Source organism: Urocitellus parryii, unplaced genomic scaffold, assembly GCF_045843805.1.
Source record: "Urocitellus parryii isolate mUroPar1 unplaced genomic scaffold, mUroPar1.hap1 Scaffold_40, whole genome shotgun sequence".
NCBI lineage: Eukaryota > Metazoa > Chordata > Mammalia > Rodentia > Sciuridae > Urocitellus > Urocitellus parryii.
The window spans coordinates 2,497,023-2,507,097 of record NW_027553586.1 but is presented as its reverse complement, the minus strand read 5'-3'; positions in this window follow the sequence as shown (position 1 = coordinate 2,507,097).

Here is a 10,075-nt window from a genome sequence, read left to right as displayed (position 1 = left end):
TAAAACATAGCAATCACACACTCCACCTGTCCTGGATTTTAACCAAGGATAAAATAAATCACAACAGCTTTGTACTCAGTTGAAAATTAATATTCATAGCCCAAGTAATGAAGAAAAGTTATGGAAATATCATGGAAGTCATTAGGTCTGTGGATGTCATTTTTGTAGTGTCTAAAAAAATAAATTTATAACAGTCATCATTTTTCTGTCCTTAGTGGGTCCTACAATGGAAACTACAAAAAATATCACAACTTCTCAGAAAGCTGGTGGATGCTGAGAACAATGTTAAGACTCTAAAAGGCCTTGATGTTTAATCTCATCAGGGTCAAGGGAGTATTTGGGAGACTCCATGCAGCAGAATAAAGACAGGCTGTCAGACTTTCTGCCAAATAAAAGTTATAAGGCAAAAGAAAACCTAATTGCTACACTCCCTAAAGAGAATGAGTGAGCAAAGCAAAGCAAAACAAAATGAAAAGCTATAGTAGCATTTCCCTAAAACATCAGTTTACTGTTTACTCTTTTCAAAATGCAAATTCCAAGCATTTAATAACTTACTTACAAAGTTGTTTGCTAATATGTGTGTTTTAATAGTCACATGCATTTAAGGTAAGCATTACCCTATGATGGTTTCTTTGATTTAAGAGTGAAATATTCACTTTGAATCTACATCTGAAAATAGATAGAATATATAAAGTTCAAAGAAAACAAACAGAAATACCTCCCAAAGTATTGCCTGAAATTAGGATTCAATGTGATATGAAAAAGTGAAATGAAAATATTATATAAAATTCTCAATTTAACCCTATGCAAAAGTTGAAAACAAACTCACATACTTTTTCTACACCTAACCCTCTTTGCTTGTTAGAGTTACCATCCTGCCTAAGTATTTGCAGAAGTGTGAATTATCAACTCTATCCTAATCCGGGTTTTGTTTAATCCTCATATTTTCATCTCACTGTCTTGAATGATTGTCCACAAGCAGTGAAAAGGTTGAATTTAGCTGACAGGAAGTAAGGAAGAAATCCTTTAAAAAGGAAGAAGGGAAGTGGCAACCAATATATATAAAGGCTTTTAATGTATGTAAGCATAATGATAGGCACTTGTACATGCATTACTTAATAAAAGGATAATAATAGTTGTGAAAGTAATGACAGTAGTGACAGCATACCTTATATAAAGAACTCAATAGAGTACTCATTTATTTATAGACAGAGACATGATAGTTATTTTAATAATTTTATATATAAATAAATGCATTTAAAAGCTTTAAGTCATGCATTTATGTTATATATAAATAATTTTATGCCAAATATAACGGAATCCTAAGATGCATCCTAAGATGAAACTTTTGTTATTATGAATGTATCAATGAAAGAAAAAGAGAAATTCTAGAGGCTTTTTGTTTCTAGTCTAGGATACGAGGAGCTTACATGTCACTGCAGTGTTCTGACAAGTAAATTGCTGGACAAACTAAAAGTCAACAAATCTTTTTAGATTTTTAGATTTATTCAAAAAAATTTTAGATTTAGTCAACAATTTTTTTTAGAAAGTGAGGTCACAAAGCAATATGCTGCTCCCAAATTATTGGCAGATATATAAAGAGAATCACAACTTACAGAGGCAGAAACCCACCCATCAGCAGAAACCTTTTTGAGAACTTGGGCTTTGCCGAAGAATCAATGTGAGCAAGACTGAGAGCGGAAAACTCACAAAAGAGAACCATGACTTTATGAGCTGTACATCCAGGAGCTATAGGTACTCAGTGAATACAAAAGAAAAAAAAAATCTCTCATGCTTCCAACAGGTGGGGAGGTAACCATTTGAAAGTACATCAGAGCACTGTGTTCTTATAAGACCTGCCCTCAGGAGAAACTATTTTACCAGAGCCTATCCTTATGGAGTTTATAAGTCACCTAAACAAGCCACAGGAAGGGAAATACCTGACTTCAACCCCTCTAGCAATCCTGTTCTGCTTATGTAGGGATAAGGGCAGGGAAATGAGACAAACTGGTGAAGATCACAATCCAGAGGCTCAAAGATCAAAATCACAGGCTCATCAATAGACTGAGAATAAATCATAGGACTGTAGAATGCCTTACAACTAATGACCATTTTACTGTAGTTTTAAAATCAGTACATCATATCCTATCAACAAAACTTATAAGTCATTATAAAAAGAAAAAGCATGGTTCAAGGATCCTGAAGAAACACAAAAATGACAGTCAGAAATGGCTGGAATGTTGCCATTATCAGCCTATTAATTTAAAAAAAATTGTTTTTACTAGGCTAAGGACCTTAACAGAAAAAGCAGACAACATGAAAGAACAGATAAATGATGTAAGCAAAGAGATAGAAATTATAAAATGTAAAAGAATTCCTAAAGAATGAAAACATGGTAATAGAAATGAAGGGTGCCTTCAATTAGTAAGTACACTGTCATGACTGTGAAAAAAAAAAAAAAAAATATATATATATATATATATATATATATATATATATATATATATTAGCTTGAGGATCTGACAACACAAAATTCAGTATGAAAATATAAAGCAGACAAAAACTGAAAAGAAAAAGAATAGAATATCAAACAACCACGGTACAACTTCCAAGGATGTAACATGGGGAATGGGAATTCCAAAAGAGAAGAAAGAGAGAAAAGCAATATTTGGAGGAATAGTGACTGAAAATTTCTCCCAAATTAATGTCATATATCAAAACACAGAATCAAGAAGGTCAGAGAACATCAGGCAATGTAAAAGTAACAAACGTTACACCTATATATGTCATATTCAAGCTTCAGGAAATCACAGATAAGGAAGAGATCTTTGAAAGAAGCCAAAGGGGGAAAATGCTTTAACTATAGAGGAAGAAATATAAGAACTTTGTCCAAGATCTCCTCAGAAACCATGCAAGCAAGAAGAGAATGATGTAAAACATTTTAAGTGCTAAGAAAAAAATCCACTAATAGAGAACTGTATTCTGCAAAATTATACTTCAAAAGTGAAGAAAAATGCATTCTGGAACAAAATAATAATAATAATGATAATAAATAAATTGAGGAATTTTGTTGCTAATAGATCCTGTCTTACAATAAATGTTCAAAGAAGTTGCTTAGGAAGAACAAAAACTCATATATGTCAGAAATTGGGATCTATATAAATAAAAGAATAGCAATGAAGACTGAATAAATAAATGTAAATTTAAAAACTTTTATATTTCTCATTCTTAATTGATCTGGCAGAAAAATAGTCTGTTATAGCAACAATATATCTGATATATATGTTAATAAATAACTCTTGTGCAAATCTAAATATAAGCATTGATATTTGCTTATGTATGCTTATATGTAAATTGAAATGAATAACAGTAATGATAAGGGAGGGATTAGGAATATTTTGTTATTATAAGAAATTCATGTTATACATAAAAGTTGTGTATTGTTGTTTAAAAGTGGACTTGGATTAGTTGTATTTATTGTAAATATGAGTGTACTAAATATGAGAACACTAAAAAATTTAAAGAAGTTAACAAGTGCTAAGAGAATTGAAATAAAAAAGGCAAATAAATAAATGGAAGACAAAAAAGAAACTAAAAATGACAAATATGGTAGATATTATTAATACCCATTATTTTCTTAAATACCAATGGTCTAAATACACCAATCTCAAACCAATTTTCAGTGTGTGACAAAAAGCTAAACATAACCACATGTTGTCTATAATAAACTCACTTTATATGTAAAATGTAGAATACAGCAAAATGATATAGAAAGATAGAACATGGCAACATGAAACAGAAAGTATGAGTACCTGTATTAATTTTAGACAATGCTTGGGATATTATTAAGAATCGAGGGTCATTATATTATGATAAATATATCAATAGTCCAGGAAGACATAGAAATTCATAATTTGTACACAAACAGTAACAACAGAACCTCAAAGTGTTGTGAGTCAAAACTAACATAATGGCAAAAATATAGATAAATTTACTCTTATAAATGGATAATTTACCCCATGACTCAGAAATGAATAGAATAGATCCATCAGGAAGAAATTTTAAAAAGACAGTTGAACTCAACAACATCATTAATCATTAAATAATGGACATTGGTAGAATCCTACATCCAGCAACAAAGATTACACATTTTTCTCAAGCTTACATGTAACATTACAATAGTCCTTATGCTGCTTTATGAACACATGTTAACACGTTAACAAATTAAAAGTATATATTTTATAAATATATACTTTTATATCTCAGTCCACAATAATACTAAACTAAAAATCAATAAAAATGAAAGATAATTGGAAAATTCCAGGGTACATGAACACTAAATGATACACTTCTAAATAACACATGAGTCAAGAAAAAAATTATAAGATAAAATTTTAAATAGCTTGAAGTAATTAAACATAAAAATAAACTTATCAAAAATTTTGAGATGTAGTAAAAACTGCTTAAAAGTACATTTCCAACATTAAATTTATATATTGGAAAAGAAAAAAGATCTAAAATCAATCTTCCAACTTACACTTTCAGACACAATAAAATGAACATTATATTAAATCCAAATTATGAAGTATATAGGTAATAAAAATTACCAAAAAAACCTCAATAGAATTGAAAACAGAAAATCAATAGAGAAACTCAGTGAAACTACAAGCTTCTTTATTTTAAAGATCTATAAAATTAATAAGACTTTATAAGATTTTATCCATGTTAAGAAAAACAAAGAAAACAACAGTTACTAATATGGGTAAGGAAAGAGGGGCACCACTGCAGATCCTATGAACATTGAAAGTTTATTAAAAATACATTGTCCACCACCCCTAAGCCCCTAAATTTGATAATCTAGATGAAATAGTCCAATTTCTTGAAATACACAATGTGAAAAATTTACAAGAAGAAATAGATGGCCTGAATAGATTTATATGTAGTAAAGAAACTGAATCAATGATAATATTTCAAAACAGAAATCATCAGACTCAGATAGGTTCAGTGATGAATTCTACCAAATATTTAAATAAAATTTACTAACTTTACAATCTCTTCAGAAGATATGAGTAAACACCTTCTAACTTGAAACTATAGATCAATATTGCTCATGAACATTCATATAAAAATCCTCAACATAATATTCCAAATGATATCCAGCAATATGCAAAAATAGTTATATTACATTACCAAGTAGAATTTATCTCAGGTATATGAAACTTTCAACATTTGAAAAATCAATTAGAGATCCAAGATGGTGGGCTAGAGGGAGGCTGTATTCCTTGTCACTCCATGACCTGGAATTCAAGTAGTAGGAATGCTGTTTCACCGCAAGTTATTAGGGTCCCCCCACCAGCTGCTCCTATTCAGGAATTCCAACAACCATGTTGGCATAGCCTCAGCATTCATGCAAGACACCCAGCTGCCTTGCTGAGCAGGACCCCTCACATCAGCACCCATGCAGGATCCCGGGTCTCTGCTCCCATGTTGACTCCCATCTGCTAGGATGGGGTGCCCCAAGTAGCCTCCATCTTGGGACGCTGCAACCACTGACAGTCACATGCACCTGGGGACACTGGAACAGGTCTGGAGACAGCCGCCAGCCAAACCCTACATGCCACAGAGCTGCATCTCTGAATATGCCAGCCAACCCCATTGCCAGCCCACCTTGATATCCCATCTCTGAAATCAGCCAACTCCACTTTGGGACACCATTGTTGCCACCTTGAGTTTTCCTTGCTATCACCAAAACCATATTTATTTGAGGCAACCTCCCTGTTTGGGACACTGGCTGGGCCTAGAAGCAATATCAAGATACTTATAGTCCCCCAATTCCCCACTCTCCCTTGCAGCCACTAACCTGACACAGTGTTTGCAGCTACATGGCCAGTAGGTAGCTCACAAAGCCTGGCCCTAACCTGGCCAATACATAACACTCTCTGCAACAGGTGAGCAGACCCCAGAGCTCAGCCCAAAAGATCTCCATAGAGAGAGGTAGAAAGGGAGGGGGTGAGATACTGTTTCCAGGCTAAAGTATAGACACAGAATGGTGAAGTCTGCAGGCAATATAAGGAGAAAAGACCAGGCACCCACATTATATGATCAGGTCCCAAAGGATATCCTTGGGATATAGTCTCACAATGGGGACCTGCAAGTGCTATTCCCCACATCCCCCAAAACCAACCCTCCCACCCTATTAACCTTTACCGTCCTGAGACTGGAAATACCAACAAACAACAGACAACCCCACCTATTGGATGAGAAGGGAAGCAGGACAGAAACTAAAATTCAATGGAAACAATCCTTTAATTTTCCTTCGAGATTTTCTTTTCTTTTTCCTTTTCTCTCTCTCTTTTCCCACCCTCACATCTGCAACATTTATGAAACCAAGTACTTTTTATGTATTAAACTACTAAGTATTGGGGTGTCTGAATTGTATATTACATTTGTGTTGTATTATAGTTGTTTTATATATTCTTTTATCTTCTATTTTTACATTTTTTAGATTTCTTAATTTTTATGTTGATTTGTTTTTTATACTCTCTCTATTGTCTTCCCACTTGTTTCTCCCAAATCACTTTCTTACTTTCCTCCTGCTACTAGCCAACTTCTTTTGATTCCTCTTTCACACTTCCAAGGACCTAATAATTCTATATTCTCACTCCTACCTTCTTAACCTCCTGACCCTACACCCCCAGTTCTCTCTTTATCCACCATCAGAAACTGTACACCATTTTGCAAACCTACTGTTTATATTATAGATAATAATTGAACTCACCATTTCTCTTTATTGTGACAAAACCATGAGTGTCTTAATAGGAGTTATTCCATTTAAGGATGTATGTTGTTTGTATTGAAATCTGTTAATAGTGCTCTCCCCTTTAAAAGAGAGATACTTGAACCCTGAAGGAACACTATAAACCCATAGGGTAAAAACTGTAACACCTCAGATCCACAATGTTAGAATGGAAGACACACAAACAACATGAAAAAACAAGGTAAGAAAGTACCCAAACACATCAAGATACTACATTATTAGAATTCATGGCCAGAACAGCAGAAGAAGTGTCAGTGAAGGAGTTCAGAATGTACAAAATTAAAATGTTCTTTGAATTAAAAGATGGTATAAGAGAGCAAATACAGGCAGCAAAATATCATTTCAATAAGCAAATATAGGAAGCAAAGGATTACTTCAATTAGGAGATAATCTCAAAAAAACCCAGAAGTCCTGAAATGGTGAAAACAATAAAAAATTAAAAACTTGATAGAAACCATCACCAATAGATTAGATCACTTGGAAGACAGAACCTCAGACAATGAAGAAAAATATATATAATCTTAAAAATAAAGTTGACTACACAGTGAACATGGCAAGAAATCATGAGCAAAACATTCAAGAATTATGGGAAAAGATGGAAAGGCCATTTTTAAGGACTATTGAAATAGAGGAATGCACAAAGATTGAAACCAAAGGAATGAACAATCTATTCAATGAAATAATATCAGAAAAATTTTCAAACATGAAGAATGAACTAGAAAACCAAATACAAGGGGCCTCCAGGACACCAAATGTACAAAATCACAACAGATATATACCTGGCACATTATAATAAAAATGCCTAGCATACAGAATAAGGAGAGAATTTTAAAAGCCACAATATGGGAAAACCGATTAGGATCTCTGCAGATTTCTCAAACTAGACCCTCAAAGCTAGAAGAGCCTAGAATAACATGTACCCATCTCTGAAAGAAAATGGATGCCAACCAAGAATCTTATATCCAGAAAAATTAAGCTTTATATTTGATGACAAAATAAAAACCTTCCATGATAAACAAAAGTTAAAAGAATTTACAACTAAAAATGCCTACATTATAGAATATCTTTGGTAAAATATTCCATGAGGAGAAAACAAAAAACAACAATGAAAATCAAAAAAGGGAGGTATTACATTAAACAAAATACTAATCAAAGGAGAAACAAAGTCAAGTTAAATTTAAAAAAATCTATCATCTATCTATCTATCTATTTATCTATCTATTTATCTATACAAATCATGTCTCAATAATAACACTGAATGTTAATGACATAAACTCACCAATCAAAAGACTATACTGGCAGATTGGATTAAAAAAGTAAAAGACCCAACAATATGCTGCCTTCAACAGACTCATCTAACAGGAAAAGACATCCACAGACTGAAGGTGAAAGGTCGGGAGAAAACATTCCACTCACATGGACTGCAGAAACAAGCACGGATTTCCACCCTCATATTAAATAAAGTGGACCCCAGGCCAAACAGAACACTAAAGAAAGAAATTAAAGAAGAACTTAGAAGATGGAAAGATCTCCTTTGTTCTTGTATAGGCAAAATTAATATTATCAAAATGACCACGCTACCAAAGGCACTATACAGATTTAATGTAATTCCAGTGAAAATCCCACCGACATTTCTCATAGAAATAGAAAAAGCAATCATGAAATTTATCTGTAAAAATAAGAGACCCTGAATAGCCAAAGCAATCCTTAGCAAGAAGAATGATGCTAGTGGCATCACAATACCAAATCATAAACTAAACTACAGAACAACAGTAACAAAAACATTGGCATCAAAATAAATGTGTAGGTCAATGATACAGAATAGAGGACACAGAGACAAACCGACATAAATACAGTTATTTCATACTAGACAAAGGCACCAAAATATATACTGAAAAATCAATTAATGTAATCTGTCACTTCAAGAGACAAATGGAAAAAAAAATCACATGATCATATCAATAGATGCAAAAAAGCCTTTGACAATATAACACAAATTCTTAAATAAAAGTTCTCACAAAAGTAGAAATAAAGAGGAACTTCCTCAATTTGATAAAAAATATTAACAGCAGTTTACATTTAGCATATTACTTAAATGGTTAGAAACAAACACTTCTGCTAAGATCAAGAACAAGACAAAGATGTCCCATCTCATCACTGCTTTTCAATATGATACAGAAAATCCTAATTAAAACAATAAGAAAAGAAGAGGAAATAAAAAGTATATATTCCAAGAAGGAAGAAATCAAACAGGCTATTTTTATTGGATATATAATCATCTCTGCAGAAAATCCTAAAACATAAAAAACAACCTTCTTAACCAGAAAGCAAGTCTACAAGATACAAGATTAATATGCAAAAGTCAATGACTTTCCTGTATGTAAGCAATGAACAAATGGAATATGAAGTTTTAAAACATTAGAATTTACATTAGCACCCCACAAAAAATACTTATATAAAATCTAACAAATATGAATGATATCTATCTGAGAAAAACCACAAAACTGTCACAGATTGTATAAAAATGAGTTAAACAAATTGAGAGAGATTACGTGTTCATGCATAAGAAGACACAATATTGTCAATATATTAGTTCTTGTCAAAGTGTTCTATATATTTAACACAATGCCAAACAAAGTTTAAAAAATGACTTGTAGATATTGATAAATTGATTCTAAAGTTATAGGAAGAGGCAAAATACTCTTCAGAATAGCCAATTTTATAATCTTGGAGAAGAACAAAATCAGGCTTTAGGACTGATTAAGGAATAGACAAATAGATCAATGAAACAAAATAAAAAGTAAAGAAAGAGACCCATATAATCAACTGATCTTTGATGAATTGAGCAAAAATGACAAGGTGGAGGAAAAATAGTGTTTTAAGTAAATGGTAATGGATATCCACATGCTAAAAAAATGAGTTCTGACAGTCATCATATATTGTTACATTGTTCACAAAAATTATGTCTAAAACTATCACAAATCTAAATGTAAAACATAAAATTCTAAAACTACTACAAGATGACATAGGAGTAAACCTCATCTACCTTGAGTACAGCAAAGACTATTTAGATAGCATAAGTGGAAAAATGATAAGATGGACTTCATTACAATTTTAAAAATTCTATTCTGCTCAAAGAAATGGCAAGAGAGTGAGAGGACAAGACACAGACTAGCAAAAATATTTCCAAAGATGCACCAGATAAATAACTGCTTTTGAAAATATCTAAAATATATAAAGAAACCTTAAAACTCAACA